This window comes from Chiroxiphia lanceolata, assembly GCF_009829145.1.
Source record: "Chiroxiphia lanceolata isolate bChiLan1 chromosome W unlocalized genomic scaffold, bChiLan1.pri scaffold_44_arrow_ctg1, whole genome shotgun sequence".
Lineage (NCBI taxonomy): Eukaryota > Metazoa > Chordata > Aves > Passeriformes > Pipridae > Chiroxiphia > Chiroxiphia lanceolata.
Genome location: NW_022476500.1, coordinates 107,912 through 128,428, shown reverse-complemented (window position 1 = coordinate 128,428; position 20,517 = coordinate 107,912). Strand labels below are relative to the sequence as shown.

Genomic DNA, 20,517 nt, shown 5'->3' with positions numbered 1-20,517 from the left:
TTGCTCTGCCCCACAGCCCTGGGCACCCCTGGCTGCACCCCCACCTTCCCACCCCACAGCCAGCCCTGGCACAGGGAACCTTCTGGCCCTGGGCCTCTGAGGGGGCAGCAGCAAGTCCTGCTCTGCACCAGCTTCTCCTGCTGCACCCCAGCAAACCCAGCAGAGCCATCCTGACAGCTCCTGCCATTGCTGCCATTTGGCAGCTGGCAGAGGCACTTGCAGCAACTCACCTGCACTGCTCTGCAGACAGAGCCTGACCGTGGCAAAGGGCTGGCAAGGTTCCTGCCCTGAGCAGCTCTGCCCTGTCCTCCCACTCCAGGATCCTGATGCCTTAAGCCCCTAATGGTTTTTATTTTTCTAATATTTGTGAGACTTGTAAGTTTTATAAGTAGGTTTTAAAAGCAGCAACCTCCCTCCTTTGTCCCTTGTCCCTTATCCTTTTCCCTCTAGCACCCTTGTTTATACATTCCTTAACCCTCTTACCCCATTCTATCCTCCCTATATCACTCATAGCCCCAAATCTAATAGAAATGTTTAGTCTTTTGTCAAGGCAAGGCCTAGACAGTTGACAGAACAGCATATCTGGGCCTAAACCACAGAATGAAGTCAAGAATTAGGTAACTATGTACCCTTTGTGCTCTGATGATGGTGAAGGTGATGAAGAAGGTGGACCCCGGGGCGGACCAGAGTAAAGGCCATAGGGTGGACTCCTCTGGGATTGGATGGATGGTATTATAAAATGTAACCTCTCGGGCACAGGGGCGCACGTCTTGTAACATCTTAGCCTTGGCAAAATAAACCCTTTCTTATCTCACCCCTAATTAACTGCTCCGGGAGATTTTTTTCAGCACCTAAATCCCACGGCAACAATCCCTTGAACCTCCTGCTCCCTTCTCCTCTCTGCCCTTGCTGCCTGCAGCTCCTGCCCTGCTCTGCCATATGGCCACTTCCCCTGCACTGCAGCAACTGGGAGAGTCCTGCTGAAAGATCCTAGAAGCTGTGGGATGTGGCAGCTTTAGGAGATGCCTCCAGGAAGGCAAGTTGAACTTTCCTACAGCCAGACAATTCTTCCTTCAAATCCTGGGAAGGTTTCTTGTCTGGTGAGAGCTCAGTCCCCTCCCAGCCCAGGCTGCCTCTCATCTCTCTGCCTTCTCTCCTGTGCCCTGGGTGCTGCAGGCAGTGCCCTCAGCCCTGCTGGGCTGTGCAGAGGAGCTGCTCACCAGCAGAGCTGTCTCTTTGAAGCTCTTCTTGCTTGCCAGAAGCTCCCTGTGTGCCAGGAGCCCGGCCCAGCTCAGCAGCACAGAAACAGCCCCAGGCATTTCATGATCCCTGAGGGAGTTTGGTGTTGTTTACATGAGACTCAGTCCCTGAGAGGAAGTTCAAACAACTTCTCAAGAAGTCAAAGTGAGATTCAAACACTAAAGTTTCTTGTAGTGCTAATGAGTCTCACTGAGGGACACAACTGAGAACGTGTCCCCAAGTTCCAGTTAGAGCAGAAAACTGCAGACAGTGATGCCAAGGATGGACAAGCAAGGGAAAGGTGGCTCTGATGCTGAATAAACCTTGACTTGTTTCCTTAATCCAAAGGACCAAACCCTGACCCCCAGCCCCTGGGAAGGCAGATCCTGTCCCTGCCTCATTCCTCAGGGCTCTTCCTGGGGCACAGGGATGTGGGATGTGCAATGCCAAGGGCAGGACCATGGGGTGGCACCTGCCAGGCTGCTGAGCAGGGACAAGGAGGCCACGAGGCCCCAGGGCTGCAAGGGCCACTCCCCTCCTCCTGGCATCAGGGGCACAGACAGCAGCCCTGGCCAAAGGCCTGCAGAAGGTGGCTGTGTCAGGGCCTTTCAGCTTCTCCCCATCCCTGTCTCCTCTCCAGCCCAGGCTGTCCTACGGTGTCCATGCCCTGCCCCTTTCCCTGCAGGCTGTCGTCATCCCCCCGGCTGCCCCACCTGGCTGGCACCTTCCTGCACTGACATCTCTGCGTCCTCCCTGGCTCTTCCTGCACACACAAAGCCTTGGCCTCATCCAGACTCCTTCTTTGTGACATATTGCACCACAACACTGACCTCGGAGGGAAATTTCTTACTTCTTGTCACCAGTCTAGGCCACCCCAGTTGCCCTTGGTGGCACTAGTTCTTTCTTAGGCTGTTTTCTGACAGGAAGAAAAGCTCCACCAGCTCTCACACCCCCCTTCCAGACCTCTCAGGCTACTCCTCTACTGTCCTCAATCTTCACACCCCTGACCCCTGAGTCCTCAGCCTCTATATACGGGTCATGTGCTTGAGGTCCCAAATTCCTTCCTGGGAGATCTCTGGGACCTCTCCAAGGTTTTGGAAGATGACAATAGAGTGCTCTTATCCCAGGAAACACAGAGGGACACTTTTTTCCAAGGGTTGTCTTGGCAGAATGAGGCACAATCTCTTTAAACTTTCTGGCACAAGGGAGCTCTGAGCTCTGGGTACGGAGGGAGCTCCAAGTGCCAACCACTGGAGTGGGAGCTACAAATCCTCAGGGCTTGTGTTCTTTGGAGGGCCAGACACTGGTGAGACTGCTGTGTGTGTGTGTGCACATGGAAGGACTTGAAGGGCACAATGAACTGTCTCAAAACACTGTCAAAGCAGGAAAATCCCAGAAGGCACCACAACACATAAGCACTGGTGGCAAACAGAAAGGCCTTTAATTCCAAGACCTAAACACAGGTGAAGCTCTGGAAGAAGCACCCAGGACAGAATTGCACTGTGCAGACTGTGGGAAAGAGCAGACAGCCCCAAGAGGAAGCCAGGGCTGGTAAGGCAGGTCTGGGGAACCCATCCAGACAAAGATTCCCACCTGCAGACTGGAAGCACAGCGGGCAAAACTCCCACCGTGGCAAACTGTGGGAAAGGAAGCAAGTCCTTGTAGATGTGCCAGCCCAAGCTGTGGGAACAGTATCTACCCCCCTGAATACCCGGGGCTTGGGCTGTATAAAAGTGATAGCCCAGAAGCACAACTTGGGGACCGTCCACCGAGCAGAGCAGGGTGAAGAAGGACCGGTGGGAGCCTCAGGGATCTACATGGTGTGATACATTTACTTCATCTCTGTCTCACTAGCTTCCAACCACCCCCTTCTTCTCTCTATTTTCATTTCTTTCTCTTTCTCTACCTCCTATTTACTGTTAAATCAAACCTGGACTGCTGACTTTGGCACATGGTCTCCTTTGCAGCTGAATTTGGGCAGAGGTATCTTTTAATAATGGGAACCTGAGAGTATCCATGAGGTTTTACAGTGTGGGAATGGCCATTAGATTCCATGAGGTTCCACAGAGTCACAGGGTCCATTTGGCTTCATAAGGCTCTGCAGTGTGATAATGGACCCTTGATTCCATGGGTTTGCAAAATGTCTCAGGACTCCTTTGGTTCTAGGAGGCCCCACATATCACAGTGGCCCCTTGATTCCATGAGATTCCACAGTGTCCCAGGAATCCTTTGGTTCCATAAGCCCTGCAGTGTCACAATGGCCCGTTGGTTCCATGAAGTTCCACAATGTCACAGGGATTCCTTTGCTTCCATGGGACCTTGCAATGTCACAATGGCCCCTTGATTCCATGAGGTTCCACAGTGCCAATATGAGCCCTTGATTTCTTGAGGTCCACAGTGTCCCAGGGTCCCTTTGTCTCCATGATGCTCTGCAGTGTCTCAGTGGCCCCTTGATTCCATGAGGTTCTGAAAAGTCTCAGGGTTCCTTTGGTTCCATGAGGCCCTGCAGTGTCACAGTGGCCTCTGAGTCCCCTGAGGTTCCTCAGTGTCACAATAGCCCCTTGATTCTATGAGGTCCCAAAATGTCTCAGGGCTCCCTTGGTTCCATGAGGTCCTTCATGGCACAATGAACCCTTGGTTCCATGAGATTCCACAGTTTCCCAGGGTTCCTTTGGCTCCAGAAGGCCCTGCAGTGTCACAATGGCCCCTTTACTCCAGGAGGTTCCCCAGTGTCCTTGCTGGAACACACAGGGCTGTAATGTTGTCACCCCTGCAGAGCTGCCTCCAGCTCTGGGCTCCAGCACAGGAAAGACATGGACCTGTTGGAGCGAGTCCAAAGGGGACCATCAAAGTGATCAGAGGGATGGAGCAGCTCTGTTGTGAGGAAAGGCTGAGAGAATTAGGATTGTTGAGGCTGGAGTGAGGCTTTGGGGTGACCTAATTGCGGCCTTCCAGTGCCTGAAGGGAGCCAACAAGAAAGATGGAGAGAGACTTTGGACAAGGGCCTGGAGTGACAGGACAAGGGGAATGGCTTCACACTGAGAAAGGGAAGGGTTAGATGGGATATTAGGAAGAATTTCTGGACTGTGATGGTAGTGAGATCCTGGCACAGGTTGCTCAGAGAAGTTCTGTCTGCCCCATTCCTGGAAGTGTTCACGGCCAGGTTGGATGGGGCTGTGAGCTCTGAGTCTAGTGGAAGGTGTCCCTGCCCATGACAGGGGTTGGACTGAGATGCTCTTTAAGGTCCCTTCCCACCAAAACCATTCCACGATTCTGTGACTGGTGGGGGATGTGGTGGCCGGAACCAACGGGCACAGAGACCCCAAAATGATGGAGTTTTCCATTCTGGTTGGAGGAAGGAGGGGGCAGCTGAACTGAGACCTTGGACTGCTGGTGGCCTGACTTTGTCCTGTTTGGGAGACTGACTGATCTGGGTGTGTGTGGATGTGCTGGAGGGCAGGAAGGCTTTGCAGAGGGATCGGGACAGGCTGGATCAACAATTTCAAGTGTCAGGGCCTGCCCTTGGGTCCCAACAACCCCCTGGAACGCTCCAGGCTGGGGGCAGAGGGACTGGAGAGCTGCCGAGCAGGAAGGGACTTGGAGGTGCTGCTTGACAGCGGTTGGATATGAGGTAGAGTGTACCCAGGGGGGCAAGAAGGCCAAGGGCATCATGGCCTTGGTGGAGAAGAGTGTGGTCAGAAGGAGCAGAGAACTGATTGCCCCTCTGTGCTGGGCACTGCTGAGGCCCCACCTGGAGTGCTGTGTCCAGTTCTGGGCCCTCAGTGCCAAAAGGCCCTTGAGGGGCTGGAGCGTGTCCAGAGAAGGGAATGGAGCTGGGGAAGGCTCTGGAAAACATGTCTGCTGAGGGACAGCTGAGGGAACTGGGCTGGTTGAGTCTGGAGAAGGGGAGGCTCAGGGGGGACCTCATTGCTCTCTACAATGACCTGAAAGAGGTTTTTAGTGGGTATGGGGGTTGGTCTCTTCTGCCTAGGCTATAGTGAAAGGTTGTGAGGGAATGGCCTTAAATTGCGTTGGGCAAGGTTCATATGAGATATTCAAAAACCCTTTTTCCCCTGAGAGAGTGTTCAGGCATTGGAAGAAGTAGCCTAGGGAGGTGGTGGAGTCTCTGGAAGTGTTCAGGTGTGTGGTGGGTTAACTTTGACTGGACACTACGTGCCCAGCCACTCTATCACTCCCCTTCCCTGCGGGACAGGGGAGAGAGTAAGGTGGGGAAAAAAAACAACTGGTGGTTTGAGATAAGACAGTTTATTTAAAGCAAAAGATAGCAGGGTTTGTTCTCTACTTCCCATGAGCAGCCATAGTTGGCCACTCCCGAGGAGCAGGGCTTGGGTACCTGTGAGGGTTCCTCAGCAGGCAGCCATCAGACAATGAATGCCCCCCTCCTGCTCCCTGCCTCAGCTTTTAGAGCTGAGCTGACCTCCCATGCTCTGCAATGTCCCTTGGGTCAGTTGGGCTCAGCTGGCCTACTTGGGTCCCCTGCCAGGCTCTTGCCCTCAGCTAAGGAAGGAATGTCCCAGTGTTGGTGCTGTGCTCAGCAGTGGCCAAAACACTGGGGTGTTCTCAACACCCTTCCAGCTGCCAATGCCAAGCCCAGCCCTGGGAGGGCTGCTGTGGGGAACTGAACTGCAGCTCAGCCAGACCCAACACCAATATCTATGGCACATATTCTACAGAATCCATCCTTAGGTGTTGTATGATAGATCTATAAGATACTACAAATAATAAGCAATAATAAGGCAAGTGTACTCCTTAGGGACACCCCCTCCCCAAACTCCTGCCTGTGTTTGTTCCCTGGGGGTCTCTGCAGCAGCAAGCACAACCCCACACTGACTGCTCTGGGCTGTGCAGGCATTTGTGGTTCTGCCTGTCTCACACACCCCCAACCTTGGGATGGATCTGGATGCCACTGGACGTGATGTCACAGGGGAGCTGTGATGTCATACGATGGATGTGATGTCACAGAGGAGCCTTGATGTCACAACAAGGATGTGATATCACAAGGGAGATGTGATGTCACAGAGGAGGTGTGATGTCACAGGAATGATGTGGTGTCACAGGCGATCACAGGACATCACAGGGATGATATGATATCACAGGAGAGATGTGATGTCACAACAAAGATGTGATGTGACAGGGGAGTTGTGATGTCACAGGGGAACTGTGATGTCATTGGGAGGTATGATGTCACAGGGCAGGACATGACATCACAGGGATGATATGGTATCACAGGAGAGATGTGATGTCATATGATGGATGTGATGTCATAGAGGACATGTGATATCACATGAAAGATGTGATGTCATAGAGGAGCTGTGATGTCACAGGGATGCTGTGATGGATGTTACGTCATAGAGGAGCCTTGATATCACAACAAGGATGTGATGTTATGGGGAGGATGTGATGTCACAGGGCAGGTGTGATGTCATAGGGGAGATGTGATGACACAAGGACGATGTAATGTCACAGACGTGGACGTGATGTCAGAGGTATGATATTATATCACAGGAGAGATGTGATGTCATATTATGCATGCGACGTAAACTGTGATGGCACGGGGGAGGTGTGATGTTATAGGGGAGATGTGATGTCATAGGGGATGACATGATGTCATAGGAGGGATGTGATGTCACGGGGAGCATGTGATGTCATAATGTATAAAGAAACGATAATTGGGGTTTACGTTGGGCTTTTTTTGTTTTGGGTTTTTTTTCTTTTTTTGTGGATGCTTTGTCCTCCCAACTCCCCCAAAGGAGCTTTCTAGAACGTCCCTTCTTACAGCTAATTTGAATGATTAGTTTAGACAAGCCTCTTAGAGTAGATACATTTCAATGAAATCGGGGCACATGTCTTTTTGGCTCTGGTGCAAGATTCGAACTAATTTTTTTCTTCCTCTTTGGCTCAATTAAAAGCCATCTTAAAACACCCCCAATATATTTTGGGAGTGCAGGGCTTGAGGCGTGTGGGATTGAATGGACACAGAGAAAGAGCTGACATTCAGAAACATATCTGCTTCTCTGTCTCAAATAATAAACCAACCCCACAGTTTGACACATGGACTTCAAATTCCCACAGAAAAAGTAGCAGTGTGTATTCCCTCTGACACCTTGGCCACCCTAGAGCAAATAAAGATGCTGAGGAGTGAAAAGGAGCTCCAGCAGGCTCTGGGTTTATTTGTTTTTTGGAGAAAACATGTTCCAGACTTCTCCATTATTGCTGACCTAGTGGCATCATGCCAGATAAGGAGTGGGATAAATAGATAGTTCTTTCTTTTTAATAATGGGTGTGTAGTGGGCCAGATTTCCTCTTTTTGCAGGAATCTGCCAGCAGATGAGATCAAACTGCGTGAGAGCGATAAAGCTTTCAATTGCTGCAATGGGCAGAAGAGAGAACTGCCCCCACAACTGCTTCTGTTATCAGTTTACAAGTATGCCATGAGAAAACAAAGTAGCAACAGGACTGGAGAGTTGTACTGTTCTTTGCAGCACTGATGGTTTGCATGTGTTTGTGTTTTTATCTTAATAACTTCGTGATATGCACGTCTGTGTGTGTTTTTGTCTCAGTAAACATTGTGTTTGTGTCTCCTCTACTCCCAAAATTGCTTCTATTATCAGCTTATTAATAATTGTTGACTTATTGGTATTTTTATCATGAGCAACTCGCTGGTAAGATTGTGTAAGACAAGCCATTTTATGTATTGCTAGTTTAATTTTTTGCCAAGTTTATTTTGTCTTTTTATTGAAAAACAAGTTGACTTGGGAGAAGTTTTTAGATATGTGTAATTCTGTCTCAATCAATTGAGAATCAAGAAACTCAACCAGATTTAGCCTGGGAGTTGATACAAGAATTTATGCATATTTGGAATCATACAAATATGTATTAGATGCATTAACCCTCTGCCTCAGAAGGCATCAAATTTTATATTTGGCTAAATTTCTCAAAATATTAACAAATGAAACTAAATCTAGACAAAAGAAAAGAAAGTGTTACCTGAAGAGAATATAAGAAAGCCTTGTACCAGCTCTCAGGTAACTCAATGTATTTGTATAAAAACTGATGTGTAATTTCAGGTCCAATTTCAAGATACATTGGCCCCTCTAACAGACACATTATTATAGAATCCCTCACACCCACCACGCATTAAAGGAAACCCTGATTACTCGCAGGGTGGAGACAGTGGCTAATGAAAATTAGATTTGTGTCAGTATTAAATCCTGATGTTTGTAACATTGTTAATGTTAGGAAATTTGATTGTAGCTATTGGGATCCTGTTATGTCCCATATGCTTACTATTTTACTGTAGGGTTTTTTGGAAATTGCATCACATTGGGAAAAGATTTGTGTTCTCTCTTCCTTTTCTTTTCTCTTTTCTCCTTCTGTCCACTACACGAAAGGCACTGCCCACAAAGAAGATTCACAGTGAACGACCAAAGAAGAGAAATTATTGAATGCATAAATCACGGGGTGGTGTCAGAGACTGAAATGGTTCATGATTTGTGCATTCTAGGATTGCCAAGGGACTCTTGCAGGCTCTTGCAGGACTTTTGCATTAGACCTCTGATGGCCCATCAAAGCCCATCCCCCCTCCGCCAATCCTGAAAGGCAGGAAAAACCCTTTTCCCATGCCCCTCAGGGGAACTCAGCACAGGCCCAGGAGATGTTGGGGGTTCGTGGCATGGCCCAGGACACCATCCATGGATATAATAACTCATAACTTCTTGGAGTGTGGGGGCTTCCCTCCCCCACCCCCAACAGATCAAGGCCACCACTTCAACTGACAGACACTGGAGCTGCAACTGCCAAGTTCCATCTCTGGACCCCGTGGGCGGTGACTATAGACATCTTTCCACTCTCAGCTTTGCTTTCCCTTACTCTCCCTTACCCTTATCCTGTCTTTCCTTTCTCTCCCTTATGCATTTTCCCCCCAGGGGTTATCCCTATGATAGATAATATAGATGATAACACTCAAAATGCTAACATACCCGTTAAAACAAAATTGTTAAAATAATCCCTACCTATATATGTTTTCAGACACCGACTGAGTTTTCCTCACTTGTTATTACTTTTTCCCCTTAAGTTTAAAAATTAAAGCCTTTGCTCTGAAAGAGGGCGAAGGAAGAATGAAGAAGCTTCAAACCAAGGAGAAAAACCTTAAAATCCGAATTTCCATGAACAGCACAAGTCTCCTCCTGCTGCATTAATGCTACCTCACGAAATGGCGACGGCCTCTGCAGGCAGCTGCCTAAAAACACCCACGGCTCCTCGGGAAAACAGAAATGCAATTTTTATTTTTTTTCTTTCCCCCTAAAGCTTTCATTTTTCTCTCTTTACATTCATCCCCTCGGTGACTCCCGAGAGCCCTCTGCAAAGCCATAAACTGACTCTTGGAGGAGCTTTTGGACACCCCCGGGATCCTCCCCCGCGCTGCCGTGGGGCCCGTGGGTGTGTGAGGGCCTGAGGGGTCGAGCGCCTGGACACTGAGAAATAAACATCAGCACGCAAGGATACGGGCCCGCCCCCCCCGCGCTGCGCAAACGGCGCAGGGATACGCAAACGGTGTAAGGCGGGGCCGCGGGTGGCAATGGAGCGGTGCTACGCAAATTGTGTAAAGGGGCAGGTAATGCCCGCGGTGCTACGCAAACGGCGTAAGGGAGGCGCCGGTAATGGCAATGGAGGGAGTTACATAAGTTGCATAAGGCTACGCAAATGGCGCAAGGGCCCTGCCCTCAGCGCTACGCAAATGGCGGGAGGACCCCGGTGGCTTCCTAAGGGCTCGCAGACCTTTCCCGGTTCATCCCAGTCCTCTCCAAAGGGCTCCCAGTTTGCCCCAGTCTCTCCCTAAGGGCTCCCAGTTTCCTCCTAAGGGCTCCCAGTCCATCCCAGTCCCCTCCTAACGCCGCTGCCCTCAGCGCTACGCAAATGGTGTAAGGAAGGACACAGTCCCCTCTTAAGAGCTCCCAGTTTATCCTAGTTTAACCAAGAGCCTAAGGCCTCCCACTTTATCCCAGTACCTCCCAGTCCCTTCCTAAGGGCTCCCAGTCCATCCCAGTTTGCCCCAGTTCGCTCCTAACACCGCTGCCCTCAGCGCTACGCAAACGGCGTAAGGTGTTCTGCCGTTGCCCACAGCCCTACGCAAACGACGTAAGGGGCTCTGCCATTGTCCACAGCACTACGCAAACGGCGTAAGAGGGCACCGGTAACGGCAAGGGAGGGGCGCTAATAAACTCCGTAACGCTACGCAACTGGCGTAAGCGCCCTGCCCTCAGCGCTACGCAGATGGCGGAAGGGCCCCAGTTCCTTCCTCGAGGCTCCCAGTTTATCCCAGTACCTCCCAGTCCTTTCCTAAAGGCTCCCAGTTCATCGCAGCTATCGCCGCGTTCTCACGCTTCCAGAATTTTCTCCGTCCGCTTCCCAAATATAAAAGGGACTTTCTGTGCTGAACACCGAGCCGGGAGCACTGACGGGCTTGGCACAGGGGCCGTGTGGTATTTGGGTTCTCTACACTTCGGGTTTTTATAATGAAGGAGGAAGGGAAGGAAGGGAGCTGCTCCTACCAGCACGCCAATAATCTGTTGCAAAGGACTGGAGCTCTCAGAGCCAATTAGTCCACCAGTGAACCATTTAGTTGCTGAAATAAATCCAGTCCCAGGCACAGAATCAGCAGGATTGGAGACAGAAAAGCCTGTGTGGGTACGCAGGGCATTGAGCTCGTGCGGATTTGTGCACAGATGCAACTTGGTACATTTTAATTCTGAGTGCTTTTGATAACAAACTGGCCACTGTTATAGGTAAATAAACCAAATCAAAATTTAGCAGCAAAATTTATTGTAAGATTTATATAAAGTGCAGATAAGCAAATCAGCACGCTGGGTGGCTTGGAGAGACCCCTGCTCCCCACCGACCCACAAGCCCAATAAAAACAAACAGTAACTTCTATACTTTCCCAACTCCCCTCCCATAGTCACTTGTTAGCTCTTGATTGGGCTTGGGTTCGCGGGCTTCATTCTGGTTGGTTCTGTTGCAGGCCCGTTCCAAGTGCCAGGTACTTTTCCATCAGCAGTTTTAATTAGCTCAGTGTCCTTGGAGTTGGGTATGAATTATGGCGTCCAGATGTTCTCTTTGGCTCTTCTTTATCATTTTCATCCTTGACCCTCTGATCCTTGTTCTCTTCTTCTTTTCTAATAAGTACACTTAAACAATATTTTTAGAAAAGCAGGATATAGTATATGTGCTCAATGAAGCAAAATACTTTATCTTGCCAACTAAGAAACTACCAGTTGCAAGATAGTCAACTTATAATAGTAACACAGCAGTTAACTATTCTGCAACTTACAACTTCCCAGTCCCAACAAAGCATTAGCTATAATATACAGAAAGTACAATATATATATTCTGACAAGTAAATTTTATCATTGCTTACTTATTACAATTTCCCCCCCTTTTTATTTATCTATAAATTTGCCCATCAAATCTTGCAACAGCTTCTCTTGCTGCTTTTAACATGGGAGACTGTTTTCTCTTTATATTGCTATTCATATTTTCATTGAAAAATTTTACAATGTGTCTCTACTTCTTTTACTAGTTTATAATTGTTCAATTGAAATTTAGGGGTACCTGTAGTTACTATCCTTAATAATCTTCATGTCATCTAACTGGATAATACTCCATTTCCATGGTTGTTGAGAATTTCCCACCGTAATTCTCACAAATATCAGGATCGTGACAAAGATAAGGAGTTTGGCCATTTTAATCTTTCAATATCAGTGGTATCAATTACAGGCAGATCGACTCCACCATATTACCTCTCTGCCTTCCCTTCGTCTACTCCTTTGCAAGGAGCAACGGGGTATTAGATCTTCTTGGCAGCAGAGATATTCTTCAGGAGTGTGCCTGTAATATTTCTCTGCCACTGATTAGAACTTGAAATGCTAGTTTATTTGCCAAACTTATTATAACTGGGAATAGGAGTTTTGTATTTTTAATGTGTGAGTTAGGAAATTAAAGTCTCACTATTTGGGCATCAGTAATGTACCACTTTTCCCACTGATCATGTTCCCAAACCGGAGCCCACCTAAAAAAATCTTCTATTACTAAAGGCTCATATCCTAACTCTATACCTTTTTCTTCTAATTCCTTTAGAAAACCCCTTATATGGTATTCTATTATAGCAAGCAATTCTTGTCTCTGAACTTGGGCTTCAATTTCTAATCGAGTTAAACTTCCACTAACATCTTCTAATTGAGTAGCTTCTGGTATGCCTGTGAAATGTACCTCAATTTCAAACACTTCCCGTATTCTATTCCACCGTCTCAGACTATTTCTTGGTTTATTCTATATTTTTACACATACATTGCCCATGTGTTTTATTTTAATTTCTACCTACAAAATATTTTGTGGACTTTTGTTTTGGCTAACAGTTATCTGCCAGATCCATTCCAATCTATATCTTCAGTTCTATTTCTTCTACAGCATGGGCAATGTGGATTTCTTTTAAGTGAAACACAAGGCCACTGCCCATTACACTTTATACATTCACAAATAAAACAAGGTATTCAGAGGGGATTAGGAGGTTCTGGAAAATCAATCTTCTAGCTCACAACAAAAGGGTAATACAGTAGGTGTCCCAATTATTTTATACTGTCCAGATCCTCCAGTTTGATTAGGAATTCTCTCCTCTCTCCACGATGAATAATGAACTTTTTGTCACAATTATCTATGGTGATGTCACTACAATTAGTTTTTACACATACACGTCTATTTCCTACATAAAATACTTAAGACTGTGTTTTACTGTGAGGAAGCATTTTAAAGATACATATGCTTATTTAAGCATAAGTCTTCTGTTTCTACCATAGCATTTTCACAGATATATCTTAACTGTCTTTTAGGGATTCATGCTTTTGTGCTAACTGATTGTTATTTATTCTTAACATTATCATAACTAGCCCAAACATCTTTTTGACTTCCATTTGCGTTGTCTGCGTTGTGCCCAATATGATTTAATTTGTTCCCACTGTTCGTCAGCTACAATGTGAGAATGTGGAACTGCAATGTGTTGTCCACATTCAGATGTAATGATAATGTTTTGTTGGCACAATTGAGATTTTATGGCTTGCATTATAACAACATAAAAAAAGAATACACAGATTCTGATTTCTAAGTTTTCAATACGCTGTACAACCTGATGTACTTCCCTATTATGAATAGGGGTGTTTAGAAAGTCAGATGCCCAACGCCCTCCTGTCCATAATTGATGAGCTTGAGAGCTACAAGCTAAACATAGCATGTTAAGAATTTTTCTCACTTCTCTTTCTTTCGCTACTCTCCAAGTTTTCCTGTTACAATTCTGACATTTTACACAAATCCAAGGGTAACATGAGCAACCATGAGTGTGACAAGCACTCATTAACTGTTTTTGCCAGTCACTTATATCTATAATTCCTCCTTCGAGACCAAGTCCTTTTTTCTGCAGTGCTTTTCTCCATATAGTCATTAGATTATTTAGGCGTGTTTGGCGTCTGTGTTCTGCAGCTGGTTCCAGAGAGGGAAATTGTGAAGGATTCATGGAGTTGCAATGAAGGTGGTCTATAACACTTGGACTAGAATTAAATGAATGCAATTTATACTACACACTACAATCTGCTTTGGTTTTCTCAAAGTCCTTAAAAAAAGTTTCTTACCTGATGTACTAATCAGTCCTCTTTCCTCTCATATTTTGCTGAATGTATGAACCACCCAAATGCATATTTAAAATCTATAAATATAGTGCTTGTTTTCTTGTCTAATAACTGTAGCTGACCATGCCTTATCTAAGGGTCCGGACTTTCTGCCTTGAAAAGTCAATTTATTGCTGCATATCTTGACCTTCAACTTCTACTAACCATTTTAGCTACATACAACTTTTTATCCCTATTTAGTTCCTCTCTCTCTCTAAACCCCCCTAATCCTTGTCTAAAGATCCACTACTTGGAGACAATCATACACCAGATCTCCCCCGGGCCCCCCACAAAAGAAACAGGCTGATTCCTACAAGCTCACCACCTCCAACTCCAGCCTGGGTGAGTGTACTTTCATATTTTAACAGCTAACTATCAGTCAGCTATTTCTTAGCTCTCTGCTGCAGCACTCTTTATATTGTGAGGGGTGAAAACTTTTAATTCTCCTCTAAAGGTCACTTTTATAGCTTCCTTAACTAACAAAGCAGTAGCTACTATAGTTTGCAGGCAAATTGGTCATCTTTTACTTACAGAATCTAATAGTTTAGAATAATATCTAACTGGTTTTCTCTGTTCAGCCTAGGTCTGAGTCAAAGCTCCATAAGTTGTGCTTTTCTCAGTGTTTACAAATAGAAAAAGGGCTTCTAATTTTCTGGTAAACATTTTCAATCCACTGTCGACAGTACCCAAATAAGCCTAAAAGTTGTCTAATCTGTCTTTTGATTTTGGGCATAGGTAACGACAGAATTCCATTTACTTAATCAGGGTTTAACTTCTTATGTCCCTTACTTAGTCAATGTCTTAAATATTTAACTTCTTCCTCTGTAAATTGCAGCTTAGATTTTAATACTTTCAAGCTTTCCAAACTTAGGAAATTCAAAAGTCTAATGCTTTTACTCTGACAGCTTCTGATCTCTCCCCAGTAACTAACAAATCATCTACATATTGCATTAGGACTGTGCTCTGACGAGGTTCAAAGGATTCTAATTACTCTAAAGCTTGTCTAAATAAATTTGGAGACTCTGTAAATTCTTGGAATAGGACAGTCTATCTAAACTGCTGCTTCCTATGAGAGTCAGGGTTTTCCCATTCAAAAGCAAAATAATCTCTGCTGTCCTCTTTAAGAGGACATGCCCAAAAAGCGTCCTTCAAATTTCAGGGGATAGCTGATTTAATAAAGTATAGGGATTGGCCACTACTGGGAACCAAGTAATTGTTCTTTTGTTTACTTCTCTCAGATCTTGCACCAATCGATAAGACCCATCAGGTTTCTTTACTGACAAGATGGGTGTATTATGTGGGGACATACATGGTTCCAGCAATCCCTGCATTAGGAGCCGTTCTATGGTGGGCTTAAGTCCAACTTTTCCTTCATAAGGGATGGGATATTGCTTTACTCTTATAGGCTCTCCTGGATTTCGAATAGAGACTTCAAACGACTTTATATTTAATTTTCCCACAGAATCGGAGGTATACCATACCTCAGGGTTTATTCTCCTTTTACACAAAATTCGTCATTTTCATTCATTACTGATATTTCAACACAATGCTTTAATCTAGTTTTTGAACAAGCCTACCATCCTCCTGTATTGGGTATACTCCACTTATAGCTTGATTGATGTAATGTTATTGTGCAGCTGCATATGTCAGATTGGTCTGGGGGCACATTTCCAATACATGCCCCATGTCCACTAACCTGGGACATGGTTAGCCCAATTTCTTTTTCATGCCACTTACACTGTGCTGGGAGGTTCTCCTTACTTAATTTAAAGGTGGCATTTAACCCTACTCCCTCATAAAAAGGGGGTTGTACATCATAACACAACCAGCATGAATCAGTCATATTTGGTTCTGTTTGATTGAGAGGATTATAAGACGCTTCTGCTAAGTGCAATAAGGAATCTTCCTTTTCATATAAGATTCTTTTCTCATTGTGATATACAGACTTAGCAGAAGTTGGGGATTGTACTTTACTAGATTTTCCTCCTATCTCTTTATTGGGTCCTATTTTCTGGGTCTCAGGGGCTATTGTTTGTTTTATTATTTTTATTTTGCTTCCTAGATCTGGAGTAGGTACATAAAATCTTACTCCCCAAATCCTTCCTGTTATCCACCCTGGATCTTCAGGCTTTTTAATCTGTAACAACAGGTGTTTACACCAAGTCGGTGAAATTGAACGTTGTGATTCCTTGAGGGTCCCACCATAAGGGGGTTTCTTACAGCCCTCGGGTCCCCACTGGACAGTGATGTACTCATCGGGTACCCTAGGTTTCCAGGTTGTTGCCACTGTTTCACAACCCCAATAGCCACAATAGTAATGTCTGCTCTTTTACTTCTAAATTTATCCCCAATTCTATTATTAGATCTCCTCCTAATAAATTATACTCAGCCTCAGGAATCAACAAAAATGTTCCTAATACATATTTATTTTGAGCTTCTATTTTCACATCTTTAATAAGAGGCACTTTAAAAGGTTCTCCTCTAGCCCCTACCACTTGGACTGTGTCTGATGAAGCCATACAGCCCCAGGATAGTTTTTGAACAGTTAATCTTTCTGCCTCCGAATCCACTAGGAACTCGATCTTGTTGCTGGGGACCTATCTTAAGTTTTATCAAGGGCTCGGTGTTCTTTTGGGTCCCCAACAGGTAGAGCCCCTGACTTCTTCATTCCTTTTTTTTTTTTTTTTTTTAAATTTACTCATCCTGCAGCCTTTTTCTGCAGTTTCTTCTTACGTGTCCTTTTTCCCCACAGTAATGGCACTCTAATTCACTTAGAGGTTGTCTTTCACATTCTCTTGACAACTCACGTCTATCGGACCCATGAGGGATCCTTCATCTCTGGTCTCTGTTTTCCCTCTGTCCATCTCTTATAGCTGCCACTGAAATCTTTGTCTGTCTTCTCTGAATTTCCATTTGCTTTTCCTGTATCTCTTCCTGCATCTCCATCTGCTTTTTCTGCATTTCTTCCTGCCTTCCTTGTAATTCTTCATCCCTCCTTTGCCTTTCTTCCTCTTTTTCTTCATCCTTTCTTACATACACCTGCTGAGCTTTTCTTAGCAACTCATCCAAACCTTTAGCCTGCCAATCCCTATTCTTTTCCAACTTTCTTATAATATCCTTCCACGATCCCTGCACAAACCGACAGATTTAATGCCTGACATATCCAGTCCTCAAAGGAACCATATACTGGCTAATACAGGTGATCCTGCCTTATTTACTTCCCTCCCCATGTTTCCATACAATAATTCTCTTGATTTTCCTTTTCTGGAGGGATATTCATTGCAATACTTAATCATGATCCCTAAAGGACTATCTGGAGGTATGCTCAGTAACCTTACCACTAACTCATTCTCTGACCTTCTCCTATCCTTTATGAGCACTTACTTCAGCCCTTTCTTCAAGTTTTTCCTCAACCTTAGGACTGTCCTGGATAATTTTACAGCCACCCATGGGAACAGAAGATTTACTCTTCTTCTGTCCCATCTTCTGGAATGCCTTCAAACACACACATTTCACTCAATTCAGTTGTTTCCCCTCGTTTGTGACTCGGTCCCTCGAGGGCTACGAGAAATGCACTACTAGAGGGTCCCACTCGCCTCGTCCAACTGGATGTCTCAATCATTCGCACGCCGGGATTCCCTCCCAGCCAAAGGGGGTTACAAATACTTACCTTCCTTCCCAAGGTAAATCTTCGTTCAGTTCCTCACTGAACGGTTCTCCAACCGGACAAAACAACACACAGCCCCCCCTGTCCGGGCCTGTGCACAGAGATTATGGAGAACTGCAGTAGTTTATTTGCTTATCTGCCTTTTCTAAATCTTTTCGGTTGGAATTTCAGAGCCGGTACCGTAGGACTCTGTAGTGGTTTGAATCTTGTTTTCCCCCCAGAGGCTAAGAAAATGGTAAAACCCCAAGGGGTGGAAACCCCTGGAAGTTTTGAAATTTTGTCCAATGGGTGCTCCTGCAAAAAATGTAAACATATCACAAGCACCGGAAGAGACAAGTTGTAGTTTTGGTTGTTAGAAGAGGTAACCATGTTGTAGAGCCACGAGGAAGGGGCTCTGAGCCCCTCGGGGCCTCTGGGGCCTCCCAGCCCCAGGCTGGGGGAGCTGCAGGGACCTGGAACAGCATAAAGCTGGGCTAGGTGTCTGTAGTTAAGCCGGGAGATGTTTTCTCCAAACTGGGCAGTGGAGACAGAGCAGAAAGCAGAGACGCAGCGTCCAGAGACTGACGGAGAGCCAGGATAGATAAGACCTGAACTGGAGGAGCAGCAGGAACAACATGCAGCACCGCAGAGAAGACTCCTGGAAGGAGAGCCGAGGAAAAGAGAGCTAGCAGCTGAGAGACAGAGTTCTGGGGGTAAGAACTGATACCAGACACCCCCAAACTCCTTTAATCCCTCTCCTATTTTGGAGAAGAGTTTTGGACATGCAGCACTGGAGAGAGAGAGGAGGTGAGTAGCTCAAAAGACGTCCCGGAGCTGGACCGGGATGGCCAGATGGAATGCGGGGGGAGTTGACCTTGGCCCCCCTCGCTGCTGCTGACAAGCCTAGCAGCCTGAGACAGAGCACAGGAGCTCTGGTAGAACTCTTGAGGCAAAGGCTTGCAACTGAATGCTGCCCAAGATGTTCTGACTCAGGGTTGAATCCCCTGAGGAAGGGACTTCCACGAAGATGCCCCTGCATTTTGTGATATACCTGTGGTGATGCGAGTCTTGTCCCTGCTGGCAGTCCACAGGTGAGGCCTTCGCTTGGACTGAAGGAGAGCTGAGGGGCTTGGAGACCCCCTTGTGTGTATTGAACAGAGATCCAGCTACAACAATCCAGTTACTGCTGCATGCATGAGATGAGGAGACCTGCAGCCTTAGAAGAGACTCTAGCTTTGAGACTGGAAGGGATCTGTCCTTCTTTCCCTCCTGGACTTTTATTTGGAGGGGAGAAGAGATCTGATCCATTGTAAATACTATATGTCATGGTAGAGATAGTTGTGATCTTGTGTATAATGTGTTATAATATTTATTTGTACAGTCATTGTAATATATTCCCTTTCCCCGACTTTGAGTCTAGTGTGTTTTGTCTGGAAAGAATCATCCCACATTAGATTGAGATGTGGGAGGGGGGGGGATGGAGCTAGGGAATTGGATTTTTGGGGTATCTCAAACCATGACAGACTCCCTCCAGGACCGTCCAAAAAAAGGGACGGGGCACCCGCCCCAGAGGGGGTCCCACTGCCCCAGAATCTCAGATCCGAGTCATGGCACCAAATCTGTTAATAAACCAAATCAAAATTTAGCAGCAAAATTTATTATAAGATTTATATAAAGTGCAGATAAGCAAATCAGCACACTGGGTGGCTTGGAGAGACCCCTGCTCCCCACCGACCCACAAGCCCAATAAAAACAAACAGTAACTTTTATACTTTCCCAACTCCCCTCCCATAGTCACTTGTTAGCTCTTGATTGGGCTTGGGTTCGCGGGCTTCGTTCTGGTTGGTTCTGTTGCAGGCCCGTTCCAAGTGCCAGGTACTTTTCCATCAGCAGTTTTAATTAGCTCAGTGTCCTTGGAGTTGGGTATGAATTATGGCGTCCAGATGTTCTCTTTGGCTCTTCTTTATCATTTTCATCCTTGACCCTCTGATCCTTGTTCTCTTCTTCTTTACTAATAAGTACACTTAAACAATATTTTTAGAAAAGCAGGATATAGTATATGTGCTCAATGAAGCAAAATACTTTATCTTACCAACTACGAAACTGCCAGTTGCAAGATAGTCAACTTATAATAGTAACACAGCAGTTAACTATTCTGCAACTTACAACTTCCCAGTCCCAACAAAGCATTAGCTATAATATACAGAAAGTACAATATATATATTCTGACAAGTAAATTTTATCATTGCTTACTTATTACATCACCGAAACTCCTCTGAGTCACAACGTGCAAAGGTAGACAGCTTTATCCAGAACACATAGACCACACAATGTTTCAAAGCTGGATCAGAATCTGTGCCAGCCTGTGGTGGAACCATGAAAAGCCACCCACAGGAGTTGCATTTCCCATACGGATATCAGGTGGGGGCAAGTCCGTGTCACAGGAATGGTAAATCCATGGTGGGGTGGGAAGGGCCAAGATGCTGCCTTGGCAGAGAAGGCCACTGCAACATCTCCCAGGAATGCTGCTGTGGGTGGAAAAACACCATTAAGGTGGGACAAAGTCTAGGAAAGCAATGGCAGAGTCTGTCTCCCTCTAAATGTGATGTCTCCTTCATCCAGACACAAAGCCATGCTTTGGACCTCCCTGCACCAGTCTTGGTTTTCCAGCTCCTTAACCACATCAGGACAAGACCAAAAAAATTACTTCTTTTTATATTCTTGTAGTGAGTTGACCCTGGTCAGATACCAGGTACCCACTAAAGCCTCTCTCTCTCTCCCTCTGCAACTGGGCAGAGGAGAGAGAAAAAAAAACAAAACAGCTAAGGATTCATGAGTAGAGATAAGAGCTGGGAGAGGTCAGTGACTGATCACGGTCAGTTGTTGTTTCTGTCACTG

The 20,517-nt window shown here is 46.0% G+C and overlaps 1 long non-coding RNA gene and 1 pseudogene across 1 annotated transcript; both read left to right on the top strand.

The window, feature by feature from the left end:
* Positions 1-20,517, top strand: part of LOC116781380 — a 332,906-nt pseudogene that overhangs the window by 222,306 nt on the left and 90,083 nt on the right.
* On the top strand, positions 1,218-18,806 carry LOC116781416. Its single transcript, XR_004354870.1, has 3 exons — positions 1,218-1,230; positions 18,319-18,332; positions 18,704-18,806. It is a non-coding gene; the product is annotated as an uncharacterized LOC116781416 (long non-coding RNA).